The following is a 15,889-nucleotide window of genomic DNA, read 5'->3' as shown; positions in this document are numbered from 1 at the left end:
ATGTGCTATCCAATGAAAAGCTCTCCCTCTCTCTGACATGTTTCTCTGTTCAAAGAAATCCAGCACAGACAATAACACGTCTTTATTTAAAGGAACAAAGCTTCACTGGACATTTGATATCATTACATTTACATTGATTCAAACTTTATGTCAGAAGGAAGATTTAAGAAGAACTTTAGGATTTCTCATGGTTACATAGAACATTGTAAGTTCTAAAGAAAGGCTGGACAGGCTAAAGAACAGATTAAAGAACATTTCAGAGTTAGAATAAATCTATGAGCTGTAATCACAGAGTTGATAGAAATGTAAATATGGTGATAAAATGGGAGTGTTTGGACACTTTGGGCTCCCCTTCCCCTGATATTCATTCAGCACACTGCATGATCCATTCACAGGCTTTAGGCAGGGTTTCCCTGTCAGGAACCATTTCATCACATTCACTTCAACTGTAGAAAAACATACTTTATATAAAACACATCACATCTAAAATCAAGAAAATACTATTATGTGATGTATTAGATACTCATTTAAAACTCATTACAAATATGAATGCTTTATAAACACAGAAAAGAAACAGATTCAAAGGTACATGATGAAGATGGTCTGTATTAACACAGCCTGCAGGAGAAAGTAAAAATGACAGAAAACATGAATAACTGCGTAAATTATAAACTAATTCAGTTGTAGATATCTCAAGTCCTCTAAAAAACGAATAATTTTAAAATAAGTCCACAATATTTGCAGAGTTCACAGGTTTTCGATGCTGACATCACAGTTATTTTTAAACTCCAATTGTTGCAGGAACTCTCAATTTTTGAAAGTTATGCAATTTTTCTTAAATTATTCTACAACATTTTGGAAAATTAAATCAAAGTCACTCATAAACTAAGGCTGTTTTTTCTATAATCTGAAGCCCTTTGCACCTCAAACTGGTTCGTATTTGAACCATCAACTAAAATGAGTCTGACAGCCCTGATATAGAATCTGTCATTAGTGTATAATAATAATAATAATAATAATGTGAATCATTCTTCATATACATCATGTAAGAATACAGAAGCTATAGAATGTATATCCTGTATAGAAAGTGAACAAAGGGAAACTTCTTCCTTTCCAACTGATCATTGTATTGATCTTTTCTTTCAGACCACACCTTCAAAGATCAACAACTTCCTGAACTGTTGGTGTCCATTTTCCAGCTGACAGCAGGTTTATGTTGGAATCCTGTGCAGCCTGATCTCTGGGTTCTTCAGTCCAACACTGGAACCAGAAGGTGTCGTCACCATCCGTGTGTCGCTGGGATCTGAAGATGATTCCTGCTCCATGTCTCCATCCACACAGAGATGTGAGTGGAGAACAGATGAAGTGCTGAAGGTCTTCCCACACTCATCACATCTGAAAACATTCTTCTCATGAACTCGTTGGTGGAGATTATGTTGAGATTTCCACTTGTAAGATTTTCCACATGTGTCACATTTATGAGGTCTTTCTGATGAGTGGCTGATTTGGTGACGTTTTAACTGTTGATATATTGTAAAAACTTTGTCACACTGGTCACAGGGACACACTTCATGTCCAGTGTGAGATCTCAGGTGGATGATGAGGTAATGTTTCTGTTTATATATTTTCCCACAGTGGTCACAGTGATACAACTCTGTTCTGGAGTGAGTCTGCATGTGCAGAGTTAAATGTGATCTTCGTGTGAAAGTCTTTCCACACTGTTCACATCTGTGAGCTTTGGTTCCACGATGAATGAGGACATGTTGACTGACGGTTCCAGATCGACTAAAAGTCTTTCCACATTCATCACATTCAAACTTTTTAACTCCAGTATGAACGACTTTGTGTCTTATTAAGGTAGAACTCTCAGTAAAAGCTTTTCCACACTGGTCACAGTTAAATGGCTTTTCTCCAGAATGGATTCTTTGATGTTTAGTGAGGTCTGATTTCCTGGTAAAGGCCTTCCCACACTGGTCACATGTATGTTTAGCTTTAACTCCAGCTTGGCTCTGCTGTTGAACTCTTTGCTCTGAAGTTTTTCTCTTAGATTTGTTTCTTTGTTGTGGCTGAGCTTCATGGTCCTGAGAACGTTGAGGTGTCACTTTGTTCTGGCTTCCAGAGTCCTGTAGAACAGTTAGAGATTAAACACAGAGAAGGAACCAAACAAACATTTGTGAATCAGTTGTTAAACCTCCAGCCCTAAACCAGCTCAATGTGGAAAAATTGGCATTGGCGCGTTAGCGCCCCCTACAGAGTGAAGATAATTTAATGAGACAAATGTCCTATTGTAACACACTTTTCATAGGGTGTTTCACTGACAGGGTTCAAAGTTGCTGCAGATCATCTAGAGAAGTGGGACACCAAAAGAGATCCATGGATTTTTGTTAACTTTTACAGTGTTTGTAGGGCAGAGTCGTGAATGTTGGCATTTTTTTTCCCTTTTTTTTCTGAATACACATAATGACTCCAAAAAACATACATTACAGAAAAATACACCAAACAAAATAAAATAGATTTGTGAAAAAAAACCAAAACACATTTATCATGCACATGTCTCATAAAATTAAACCAGGGAAATCACACATGCTTTTTATTAAATTATCTTTTTATGAATGTAGAAAGTGAGAAACTTCCTTTACTTCTTTTATCAATTAATTAATCTAAGTCTAATTTTAAATCATATTTAATTTGCAGAATACAATACCAGATACTTGTTCAGCTTATTTTCTACAATGCTTGTCCAGCTTGAAAGAACATGGATGGAACACAAGTAAGACGTGAGATCACCTCAGCTTTTAAAAGTTTATTCAGTTTTGTTTTAGGTTTTGTAGCAGGTTTAAAACCTTAAAGAAAAGGATGAAAAAGAGAGAAAGGAAGAATGAGTTCTAATCAAATGAAAATCAATTAATTTTCTCCTATTTAATGTTTTTAAATCAACCTACAACGTTTAACTATTTCTATTAGTACAATTAAATCATGTGCTTTGCTGTACAAATTTTATCCATTTTAATTAAAGTCTAACTTTTTAACAATGTATTTTACCCATAAACTTATTTATTAATTTTAGTATTTATGTAAACTTATTTATCTGAAACTCTTAACCAATATTTATTATTCTTAACACATCTGTGATTTTATTCTTCATTGTTTTAACCTAAATTACACTATGAAATCACTATATATATTATATCAATTGGATTAAATAGTACCTTAATGTATTTTGACTAAGATGTCACTAAACAAACAAACTGGTAAAGCTAAACACTTTGGCTGTAGAGTTAACTTACATTTGGGTCAAAATACATATAAACATGGAATCAGCCTGTGTACTTTAACATGACCTATATTCTAACTTAAATACGTGCTTTTAGGAGCTTAAAATAAACATAATAATTCAATAAATCTGAAGACACTCACTAACAACATCTCTGAGCTCCTCCACTACATTATCTGAGAGTCCAAACACACAGGTGTGATAGATTGTCAGTCAAAGTAGTAGAAGGAGGAGCTTAGACCTAATACTTATGTTGGGGCTCCATCTAGTGTCTAATTGTAGAACTACATCTACACCTGACCTCAGGTGAACGCAACGGAAATTCACAGAATTGGGTTTAAACACCGTCACTATGAGGGAAAGAACATTTTTTATGCAGAAATGTCCTTCCAACTCTCTTTGTAGTCGTTTCAAACACCACCTAAACACCGTCTAACCTGGTAAAAAACTACACAAATCATCACTGACTCCTACATCAGAGACACCAGTGTCTGTTTAACTTTAACATGTCTGTGAAGCTCTGTCTGTTTCTCATAGTGCTGCTGTGCTCCGTGAAAACATGACTCAGCTTTAATCAGCTTCACTTGATCAGAGCTACAGAACATCTGGATAAAGTTGTTCTGTTGTAGACCATCAATACCAGAGATTGTAGAGTATGAAACATCACAGATTATTGATAACTTCTGATACTTAAAATATTCTAGCCTCTAGTGGTGAAAAAACACTTCTTACACGTGATGTTTGCACATTTATTTTTGTTTAATCATTACGTTCTGTAATGATGTCATCAGGATCATTTAAATGAGGTTAATTTAAATTAAGTTGATCAAAACTTGATCAATAAACCTGATCAGATTCAGTAAATCATTGATCCCTGAGGGTAAATATAGTGACATTAATGCTGTTCTCATACATCTTTATATGACATGAATAATTAAAAAGGAGCAGTCAGAATAATCCATGTCACTACAACTTATATCTACCTTTTAATTGTATTTTACTCATTATTTTAAATTACATTTTTATTTTTGACATACATTTTTGTTCAATTATAGTTTCCTTTTTTATTAGTTTTTATTTTGTTTTCTCACAGTACAACTTATATCTTCTTTTTAATTGTATCTACTTTATTTTTCATTCATTCATTTGAGCAGCATATTACAAACTTATTTTACATAAAATTAAAATAATTGTGCTCAAAAGGAATTAAGGTTTTTTTTATATTTATTAGTATTTTGTTTCCTTACAGGAGTTAAAAACTAATATTTTCTGAAATAATTCATTAATATTTCCAAAAAAACGGAATTTTAAAAAATTGATGTGGAAAACAGAATTTGGAAAAAAAAAAATGCTTTTAAATGTATGAAATCTTTTTAAAAATTGTAAATCAAATCAAAATATCTGTCAGAAAAATCACAATTAGGTTTTTTGTGAAAATGGTGCAGCCCTAATTAAAACACAAAATGCATTGAAGCTGTGATTCCACCGTTTAATTCTATCAGAGTAATGATGTTTATAACGTGGACCAAGTACAGTTGTGATGTATTAAAGGTCTGTGTTAATGGAGGGCTACATGTAACTACAGTGTCTAAGTGACACACACACATAAAACACACTTACTGCTCCATCAACTCTGTAGTGCTCACATGTATTAAATACAGACGCTCCACGAGTCCACAGACAAGTTGGTCTGTTTCTAGACAAGCGTGCACTGACTGCGTCGTTTACTCACGTCTTTATAACATCATGTTTGGTCAGATTTTTAGTGCATCACTAATTAATAATGTAATTATTACCAATAAATTATTCAAAGGTCACTATTAACCTGAAAACCATAAACTACCTTTATCAGGTCTGTCTCTAGTTACATTAAATTCTAGGATAGATCTGCATAATGATAATAACCATCTTACTAGCACAAGCTAAAAATCTTTTCATAAATGATCTTTTTATGAACATAGAAAATGAGATGTTTCCTGTACTTGTTTTATAAATTAATTAATATAAATCAAATGTTTAATCGTATTTAATTTGAAGAATACCATACGATATACTGGGTTCAAAACATCAACACCATCATTTTTAAATGAAAAAAAAGTTATATTTTTAGTTGATTATTATCATATTTTAGTGTTTTTCTATATATATATTTGGTGTAGTAGAGGTGTGTGTAAATGTGACCTAATAAAGACTGTCAGTTATTTTCATGCTACGAGAGTAAATTTTTTTTAAAAAAAAGTTCTTGCTGATTAATGACAGTATTTAAGGTTATTTAATCAATAAAAACCATCAGAAAATCAGAGTGTTTTATTATTAATATCTTTGCTGTAGTGGATAGAGAGAGATATAATACAGACTGTTGGTTGTTTTCAGCCTATTACAGTAACTTTTTAAGTTATTATATTTTTTATGATTATTTACAATTAAAAACTATTTAAAAACCATTAAACAGTATTTTATTACCATCTCATCTGTAGTAGTTAGAGAGGGACTTAATACTGATGATCTGCTGTTTTCATGTAGTTGAATGATATTTGAATAAGTTAATGATAAAAAATAATGATTATGTCAACGACAATTCTTCAAAAAACAGAAAAATATGTTTTGTTAATATATTTGGTGTAGTAGATGGAGACCTACTACAGACTGTCAGTTGTTTAGAGCAGTAATTCTCAACTGGTGGGTCAGGTTTTCCTCCAGTGCTCTATAGACCTGGGGGCTTTTCTTGCACCCCCCTCCCCTCACTTGTGTATTTATTTTAAATGTGTTTTTTTCATGGTTCAATCATTTTTTTCATACTGTTGATGGAGCTGAACATTGTCGCTTAATGATGACATAATGCCATGTGTGTCGTAAATGAACGAGATGACTAGTTTCTCTGTGGGAACCGAGTTGAGCTGGTGATCACGTCCGTTGTACCGTGCCAGAAAAGGGACAGGGAGGGGGGATTCCTGCTGTGAGCTTGGAACAGAGCGTACTCATGCCCTGTTTAAGCTCTTAATAATCTGTAATGTCTGTAATGCTGACGAGTAAATGATGTGATTTAGCAGATAAAAAAACATTTGGATGTTCTGTGTATGGACCACAGACATGACACAGACAAGGCACCGCAAGGGTTCAAATGTGAACTACAGATGGTTCTAAGATCTCTGTGATTTGGGAGATCGTCGTCATGTTCTAATCCTTAATGATCTAATATCATCAGATCACACACCAAAACTGAAATGACTTAAATCAATTCAAAGCACAGAACAGGCTGTGTAAATAAAGTGGTAACAGACACATTGTAAACTCAACACATTCTCATTCCTTTGAGTCTCACAAAGGTTTTGTTCTAATGTTCCAGTGACTGCACAACAAATCTAACTGTATAATAAGAGACAACCATAAACATAAATAAATAATTGTAAATAAAAGCAAACATCCAGAAATTAAAAGAATTCTGAATTGTCTTAAAGTGTAATAAGTCAGGTTTTTGGTAAATGTAAGAAAATACTTTTAAATTCCTGTGAACAGTAAAGTTCAAGAAAAATTCATTTTTCACTTTTTTTTTTTTTTTCATTGCTCATTCTCATCATTTGCTGCTGGAGGACAGGGAACAACTATAGTTTCCCATGGTCATGAAGGCATCATGTTTATATGCAGCTTTCTCTGCCAATGTGAGTTTTGTTTACATGTATTCTGAGTGTTGATTGGCTGGAAGGCTGGGGAATGGGCGGGGCATAAGTGAAGAAAGAGTCACAGTGTCTTACATTCCGTTCCCACAGGGAAGTGTGAGTGAATGACGGTGTTAGACGTTCTTTGTGTGTTTGATTGTTTATCTTTAGCATCAACTATTGTCTACAGGTTACTATGACCTCCATTAAAGCCTTTAAAACTGTGATAATCACATCCTCACAAAACCTTTTGGGCAGAGCTGTGGTGTGGTCCCTCCCCATGCCCTCCTACTAATCTACAGGCAGCAAGACATATTAAAATGTTAGATTCTATGGAATCACAGGAATGCCAAAATTAAAAGGAAATGCATGTGGAAATATAAAGAGAATCAATAATGAAAAAACATACAAATGAAGTCATTCTTTTTCCATTTTGCTTTTTTCATTTTGTCTTTGTCTTTTCATTTGCGTTTTGACATTGTTTTTACTTCATGACTCAAGCTGTCGATAAAAGCAAAGTCAAATCAATGATGAAACATGATGTAGGAGTTTCCATTAGGGATGCACCCAAATGAAATTTTTTGGCCGAAACTGAAACACCAAAAGAAATTATGCAAATTATTAGTCCCCCATTGCATTTCTGGCTCTGAATGTGTACAAAGTAGGAATGTGCAATATTTTATCGTTTATGATTTATCGTGAGAAATATTCTCACCGGTAAGAATTTGTCATACCTCGATAAAAACAATAAATTCAGAAATTAGCAAGGGCCACGGGCCAATTGTCCCTCAATTTAGCCAAGAACGCCCCAAAAAAAACATGTTCCACGAACCAAAACTGCGACTGTTTGTTGTCAACAACCTCTGGAGCGGAACATTGTTTACAGAAGCTCTGACGTGCACCGCCACCACCCACACACCACCGTCTGTGTGTGTGTGAGGTGTTTGTCACGGCTACCAGAAGCTGCCTTGCAGTGATGCATCATGGACCACTACTGGGTTAAAACCAAACAACCATCCAACAAAGTGAACCAGTCTAAGTTCCTCCATCAGATCCACCCAAAGTTCTACAAACACTGAACAGAGATGAACCTGTAGCAACGATTATGAACTGGAAACTCAACTAAAGCTAACTATGCTAAGCTAACCCACTGACACAGACAGGGTTAATGCTAACCACTCCATATAAGGACTAATAGACCAAGTAAAAAAAACATCTTTTACTGTCATAAAACCACAGAGCCATTGATTTGTTTATGATCAGATTTAACACTTGTATGGAAGAATAAAAGCTAAACATGTCACACGTTGTGTGGAATAAATATTAACTAATGTCACTATTAATTCATCCCAACTTGTGAAATGCAATATTTTAATTATATTTCATCAGCAGTAAAAACACTATTGAAGTTATTTGTGATTAATGTGCTTTTTTTAAATAATAATTATTATATTTCAGGTGATGAAATAAATGAATTACATACAGTAACACTAACAGTAATCCACATGCACAAATATATTCCATAAAATATCAGCTCATGAACTGTTTGAGTCAGTAGTTATTGTAGCCTTTTAAATGTGTCTAGTGATGTATTCACATATTTGTGTTTGTAAGGAACCTGTTTACACTAAGTTGTGAATTTTTTTATTTATCGTTATCCCCCATCTTTAGAACTAACCACTAAAATTAAAACATTGCAATTGTATAAATTAATGTTAATGCTTTAAAGAATAAATAAATTAAAAATAAGAAAATGTTTATTTAGCACAGACATTCCAACAATGCACAATATAAAATAAAATAGTTTAACCTGACCCCACTCATACATTAAATAATGTTGTACAGGCCTATAACTGAACTGTTGGAAGAGTCACATTAAATATTTTATCTAATTAAAACACAAAGTGCATTAATGTTATTGATGAAAAATCAGCTTCTATTGGTTTTATTTATTTCTTTAGATGCACACACAGCTCTGTGTACATGTCTTTAACTCGCTGGTTTACTTTTAATCCAATCAACAGATAATCTTTATAACGTGGACCATTTACAGTCGTGATAAAGTTCAGACGTGCACTGACAGCAGAGTTGTGGCACAAATATAACGCCATACGTGCCCTGCTTCAGATTGTTGTGTAGAGGTCCCACGGTACTACAGTGTTGATGTGACACAGAAACATAAAACACACGTACTGATCCATCAACTCTGTTTAGAAAACTCTTCAGCTCTGTGAGTCCACGGACACGTTGGTCTGTTTCCAGACAAGCGCACGGTGTCCGCGCTGTTTACGTCATCACTAGATTGTTACAGCTTGTTTTACGTGTTCTTTTGTTGTAGTGAACGTGCACTGTGTGTTGATGCACTGATGCATATTCTGCTTGCTTTTAAAATGTAATCCCTCAAAATAATCCCCGTTTTTATAAAAAAACAACATGTAATCTGATTACACATTTTTAATATACTGTCACAGATTACAGTTACATGTTTTTTGTATCCTGGTTACGTAACACTGTTACTTGTAATCCGTTACTCCCCAAGCCTGCTAATACATGGTGACTACAAGCAGGAATTGTGTGATCAGCTATCAACTCGTCAGCCTGGACAAAGTGACGCGCCCACATCCCTTGCTGTGGGCGGGTCTTTGATTTGACTTTGCTTTTACCAACAGCTCAAGTCATGAAGTAAAAGCCAGGCCAGATGTTCAGCTGTGGTTCTCTCAGGACAGGGGTCTGCAACCTGTGGGTCTGGAGCCTAATGTGGCTCTTTGACTCTATGCAATGGCTCCTTATAGCTTTAAAAAAACTATTGAAATAAATAGTTATTTTTTACAGAGGCTATTAATGATTAATGACAAATAAAATCATGATATAACAATTTATTAAGCTAAAATAAATCAAATTGTGCAATGACTCAGCACCTTCCTACTTCACCTCCTGCAACATCTACAGACTAGGGCTGGGCAAAAAAACGATTCATCGATTAATCAAATTTGTAGATAAAAACAATTTTTAATTAAAAAATTTGAGTTTTAATTATTATTTATATATTTATTTTTTTATTATTTTTTTTTTTTTTACTTTTTTGCGTTCCGATGTGAGCCCGCCTCCTCTTTGTTTAGATTTGTTTACCCATTGAGTAGGCTATGTGTGTGTGTGCCACAGGCATGTTCAATTTTTTATTCACACTATGCTGAGATGCTAAGGGAAGAGTTTATTATTTTTTTTAACTGTAATGTTATAAAATATGTAGTTATATGATTTCTTAATCAGAAAATTTAAGCATCTGTGAAGTTGTTGTTGCACTTTTGCTTAAACCTGGATTAAAGTTTGAAATTGTTGAATAACAGCCTTATTTACTTTTATTTTGAGATTATTCTATGAATTTTAACTCTTGAGGACAATCACAGAAATTAAGTTGCACTTTTGACAATGAATCTGATGTCTGCAGTCATTTTAAAGTGTATTAAAAAAAATATTGAAAATCAAATCGAAACTTGAATTTTTCTTTTTAAAAATCTGAGATTTTTTTTTTTAGGCAAAATGGCCGAGCTCTATGTTCATGTAAACTGAGATGTGTAAGAATTTGAAGATGCAAGATACTGTTTTATTTCTTGATGTTGATTTCTTTTATTTTAAGCTGTTCTTACGTTTCTATTTACATGATCAATAAAAAAAAAAAATTAAATCAAACATTATTCTATATAATTGTAACTGTATATAATGTAATACACTGTATTGTCTTCATAGAGAAGGTATTTATGGCTCCAGGAGGACTTTAATCCAGGTGAGATGAGGTTAAATGGTTCCTTGTAGAGTAAAGGTTACAGACCCCTGACCAGGGGAAGAGGGTTAGGAGACCCCACTATCAGAGCTGGACCCTCTGAATTTCATTCATGAGGTGAAACAATGCAGATGTTAAGTTATGCTACTGTTAATTTAATTCAAGTACAGAATTTCTGCAAAAAAAAATAAAAAACATGTAACCTGTTGTTATGCTTTGCTGTTATTTAAAACATTTTTGTTACATCTTTTAAAATGATATAAAATAAATGACCTGTTATTTCAGCCACTGTTTGAAAACTTAATATTGACACTAAAACATTCAAACATTTTTCAAATCTCATTAAACTACAGTACGCTAGTTATAAGTCAACTATTCATCAGCATGTTGATGTGCTTCTTAACTTTAAAGATGATCAAATATTTCCATAGGAATATAATGACATAAGATTGCCTCAATGCTCTGGTTATGATCTCAATAGAAAAATAAAATAACATGAGACATCAATGATTTCAACACCAGTCATTGAGAAATGATCCACTCACAAAGACAGATGAACAAATAACAATTGTCCTTCACTCACTCACTCATCATATCACACTCACCTTAGAAACACTGACATCACTCACTCACTCACTCACACTGATCATGTGTATAGATTCAGCTGATCATAGATTGATGGTGATGATTGTATGTGGTACCTTCTTTTCTAAAGCATGCATGGATCATTATACAACTGATAATTGTTCATTTACTGATCTGTAGAACTGGTGATTTTAGGAAGGAGATGAAATCATTACTGTTACATTATAGTTGTCGTCTGACTGTTGATATGAATTCTTATACTGGACCAGGGAGATAAATGTACTGTCACATGATCAGTGAGTCAGGTTTTAAATGAAGGATTTATATTTAGGCAACGTAAGACAAGGTTATTTATATCACATTTCAGCAACAAGACACACAAAAGTCATCAGTAGCATCATATTAAGTGTATTTTACTTCATTTACCACTGTGTGATATTAGGATTGTGTTTTTATGAAAGTGAAGGATTAAAAAATGACCAAAGCATTATTGTGTATGATTGGCTAATATAGCATTTTGTGCAGCCAGTACAGTTGTTAAAATATGTGGAGAGCAGCTACACTGACCTGTTGTTGTGCAGTGCTGCCATCCATGTCATTTACACTTCTGTTGATTCTCCTGTGGAAACATAGACATTATATGTTAAGATGGAAACAGAAAACAGTCAATATAAAATACCCTCATTTCTGGTCTAGAACCTGCTACTTCCCATCCACACAACAAATACTGTATATCTCTAAAAAAGACACAGAATTGTACCTCACGGCCATCACAGGAGACCCCTTACACCCTGCCCAGCCCCTGTTTGACCTGCTGCCCTCTGGAAAACGCTACAGGTCAACAAAGTCTCACACAAGCAGAACTGAAAGCTTCTTCCCCTGGGCCATACAGACTGCAAACACCCATGGATACGCGCACACACCCACTCACGAACAATCTCCCATAACCCCCCCCCCCTTTAGCACTAAACACTTTAGCACCTTAAACTGTTATTTATTTCTGTAAATTACTCACCTATGTCTTGTTTTAAGAGAAAAAAAATACCTTTTTTTTTTTACCTTTTTAAATGTTGTGCGTTGTTTTTTTATTACCTTTGTATATACTCAATGCCCTTGTTTATGCTCCTGTCTCTTAATTTATGCTCTGTGGTGTACTGTAGCTCTATGCAAGCACCCCTCGCTGTACCACCGAGTACAATGACAATAAAGACTATTATAGACTAAAAAAAAGATGTTCTGTTATTAAAAAACTGTAAATTATTGATAAAAGTGATTTCATCATAATGAGAGCCAATATGATGGATAAATATTACTTAGGCTTGTTTTTAATTCACTCTCCATGTTTAAAAAAGGTGTCCACTTGTTTTTTTTTTCTCCATACACTTATGTGTATGTAATTACATGTAATTACCTGTTTAAAGGATGATGTATCATGCCTTATATTACACTTTATATGATTAAAAATGTTATTTAAGCATTGGATTGACACCTCAAGTTAAATGTTGTTTGTATTTAATGAGCAGAGAAATGTTGCACTAAGTGTTCTACTAAATAAATGGAGAGTAAAGTTATTCGTCTGGTCTTTTTCTTTTTTTTCTGCTGATCAGAAAAATGATCCGATGCGCGAATCAAAACCGTGATACGATCAGAACCGTTCGTTTTTTGATCCGTTGCACCACTACTAGTCAGCATGTCAGCATTACAGACACCAAAGAATTATTAAGTGCTTAAACAGGTCAGAAATACGCTCCGTAATATCCCCCAGGCCTAATGTAACCAAAGCAGTAACGTTTTATCTTATAAAGGATATGATTGTATAAACTGTGTGAAATGAGGCGTTTAAACACTGTTTAAAGTAGGATTTTATTATTATGAGTGTGTTACTCAATAACAAACAAATCACTAGACTGATATGATGCCTTGTTATGTAGCAACTGATGCTAATGCTACACCACTTTAGTTAAACAAAGTAAAAAGACTGAGACTAAAATAACTTGTCACCCTTTTTGTTTGATGTTAATTGTACTTGGAACCAGTTTGATAAATAACTTACATACATTTTTTAAATTATTAGAAAATGACTGTGTCTTAAATTATTTTTTATTCATTTTTTCTTATTTAGGGCGACAGTTTTAAGTAGGTGAATTAATTTGTTTTATTAGTAAATAACTTTAAAATAGTCTTAATGATTTGAATTAAAAAAACGTGATCGTGATTTTACAAATAAAAAATCGTGATATGATGTTTTTCCCATATCGCCCACCCCTAATAAGAGCTAATAAAGATGACTGATTGTAATACCAGAAATTTACACATACTGCAGCTTTAATGTGCTATAGGTTTCTATGTAAATAGCACAAAACTCAGTTACTCTCCTGTGCCTCTAGCTATGGCTGGGCAAAAAAATTGATTTAATCGATTCATCAAATTTGTAGATAAGAACAATTTTTATTTAGCAAATTTTAGTTAAAAAAAAATATTTGTTATTTATTTATTGTTTGTTTACTCTTTGAGTAGACTACCACCACTTTGTATCCCTGTCTTTATATTATATTTGTATTTTTTGGCACTTAAAATATTTGTACATTATGTAAATTAAATTAAGAATTGGAAAAACTGTAATTAAAACTTTTCACCACTAACTTAATGAGTTAAAAACGTGTTTAACTCATTTAGAAAATGTGAAAGCAGCTTTAAATATATTCTTTTGTGAATGAAAAATGTAGTTTTACAAAAATAAAACTTAACTTCATAACAAAATTAATCTGAAAACCAGAATCCAGACCAAAAATGTAATCCTGTAATGAAATCTATACCATATTTGTGTGCTTATGTTACGGGCCCCGGCTGGCACGGTGTCCACGTTAACAAAGAGAATGTCTGTAAAGTACATGTAGAGTATAAGAGTAGGAACCACGCTGCACAATCGTCTTTTCCCAGATTGCATATATTAATTCTATCTTTGAAGCTCATTTATAATAATACAGTTCAGTGCTTTCAATATCCAGTACAAACAATGATGAATTAAATCAAAATAAAGTGCAATTCCATGTTCACTCATCTTTTGTTATCCAAAACCATATGTAACAACTGCTTATTACATTTCCAGATGACTTATTGTAACAACAGAAATTGACACATACTGCAGCTTTAATGTGCTATAGGTTTCCATGTAAATAGTGCAAAATTCAGTTACCCTTCGGTGCCTCTAGCTATATATATTAAAGGTATTGTAGACGATGTTTAGCTTCCGGGTGGATCATCAAGACTATTGGTCCTCCTAATTGTCAATCATGTTTACTAAAGGCCGTCGTACGTGCTCGTGCCCGGTGCGCACCGGGTCCTTTGAAAATAGATTTTCACTTACCGGTGGCGAGTCTGACATAGTGGGAAAAGTACAAATCTTCTTTTGTAAGGTAAGCTTGTATGACCGATGTCCACACCAACTTGTAAACAGAGCTGTGCACGAGGACAACGGGGCACGTGCACGCTCTCCCGCACACGTAGGCGTGTTGCGCATGCGCGTTTTTTTTTCCAAAATGTGGAGAAGGCGTTTCTTTTTAAAACATCGTCCACAATACCTTTAACTATAGCGGGAATTACACTATATATCGCGATACTACCGTGGCGAGGCGGCTCGGCTCTACCGCTGTTAAAGTCTATAAAACTGACGTCACAAGTTGCACAACTTATCAAAACAAAGTGACTTATAAAGTAATACAAAGCCTAAAGCTTTCATTAACAGTTGTTTTAAACCAAGCACTAACCTGTAAAGTACATGTAGAGTGTTAGAGGAGGAACCACGATGCACACTCGTCTTCTCCCAGATTACGTATGAGCGGAAACAGGAAGTGAGTCCACACTAATGTAACCGGGGAACTGCAATCTATAGTGCCGAAGGTTCCGCTCCTCTACAATAGTATTTTTACAGGACTACTTTTACTAAGTACACAATAATAATAATAATAATAATAATAATAATAATAATAATAATAATAATAATAATAATAATAATAATAAGTGGCATCAAAACAATTACTTATAAAATAATATCATATGTGGTTACATCTTTTGAGTGTACCATACTTACATGTAAACAAAACAAAAACAAAACAAAGCTCAACTGTCTTATTATAAATATAAATATACCTCCTGTCCTCCATGTTTTATGTGATTGTGTTTTAATATTTCTTGGATGGAGATGAAACTGAAATGTAAATTTCCTCTTGTGGGACGAATAAAGGATCTCATTTAATAAACATTTGATGTAAGAAATCATTACATGTGTAGATATTATTTAACAGTTTAAATTGACTTTCTTTAGCCTTCAGCAAACACAAATATATCATCAGAATATTTTTACTACAATCAGAGTTAATAACTTGTTAAAAAAAATATTTATTTTCAAAGGAAGAAGAAAAACATTATGGTTCAATGCCTGCTTAATTAATGAAATTTCCTTAATATAATAATAATAATAATAATAATAATAATAATAATAATAATAATAATAATAATAATAATAATAATAATAAAAACAACAAAACAAAATTAAACAAGGCAAAAGCAACTGTGGATTTAATATGACTTTAT

At 33.5% G+C, this 15,889-nt stretch overlaps 1 long non-coding RNA gene across 1 annotated transcript; it reads right to left on the bottom strand.

Moving 5' to 3' along the window:
- Positions 1–1,610: 1,610 nt before the first annotated feature.
- LOC114460357 (uncharacterized) lies at positions 1,611–15,239 on the bottom strand. Its single transcript, XR_003673592.1, has 3 exons — positions 15,064–15,239; positions 11,864–11,915; positions 1,611–2,123 (listed from the first exon to the last, which is right to left on the bottom strand). It is a non-coding gene; the product is annotated as an uncharacterized LOC114460357 (long non-coding RNA).
- Positions 15,240–15,889: the final 650 nt, after the last annotated feature.

The sequence above is a fragment of the Gouania willdenowi genome, unplaced genomic scaffold, assembly GCF_900634775.1.
Source record: "Gouania willdenowi unplaced genomic scaffold, fGouWil2.1 scaffold_431_arrow_ctg1, whole genome shotgun sequence".
NCBI lineage: Eukaryota > Metazoa > Chordata > Actinopteri > Blenniiformes > Gobiesocidae > Gouania > Gouania willdenowi.
Note: the sequence above shows the minus strand (reverse complement) of the source record. Positions and strands in the feature narration are given on the sequence as shown.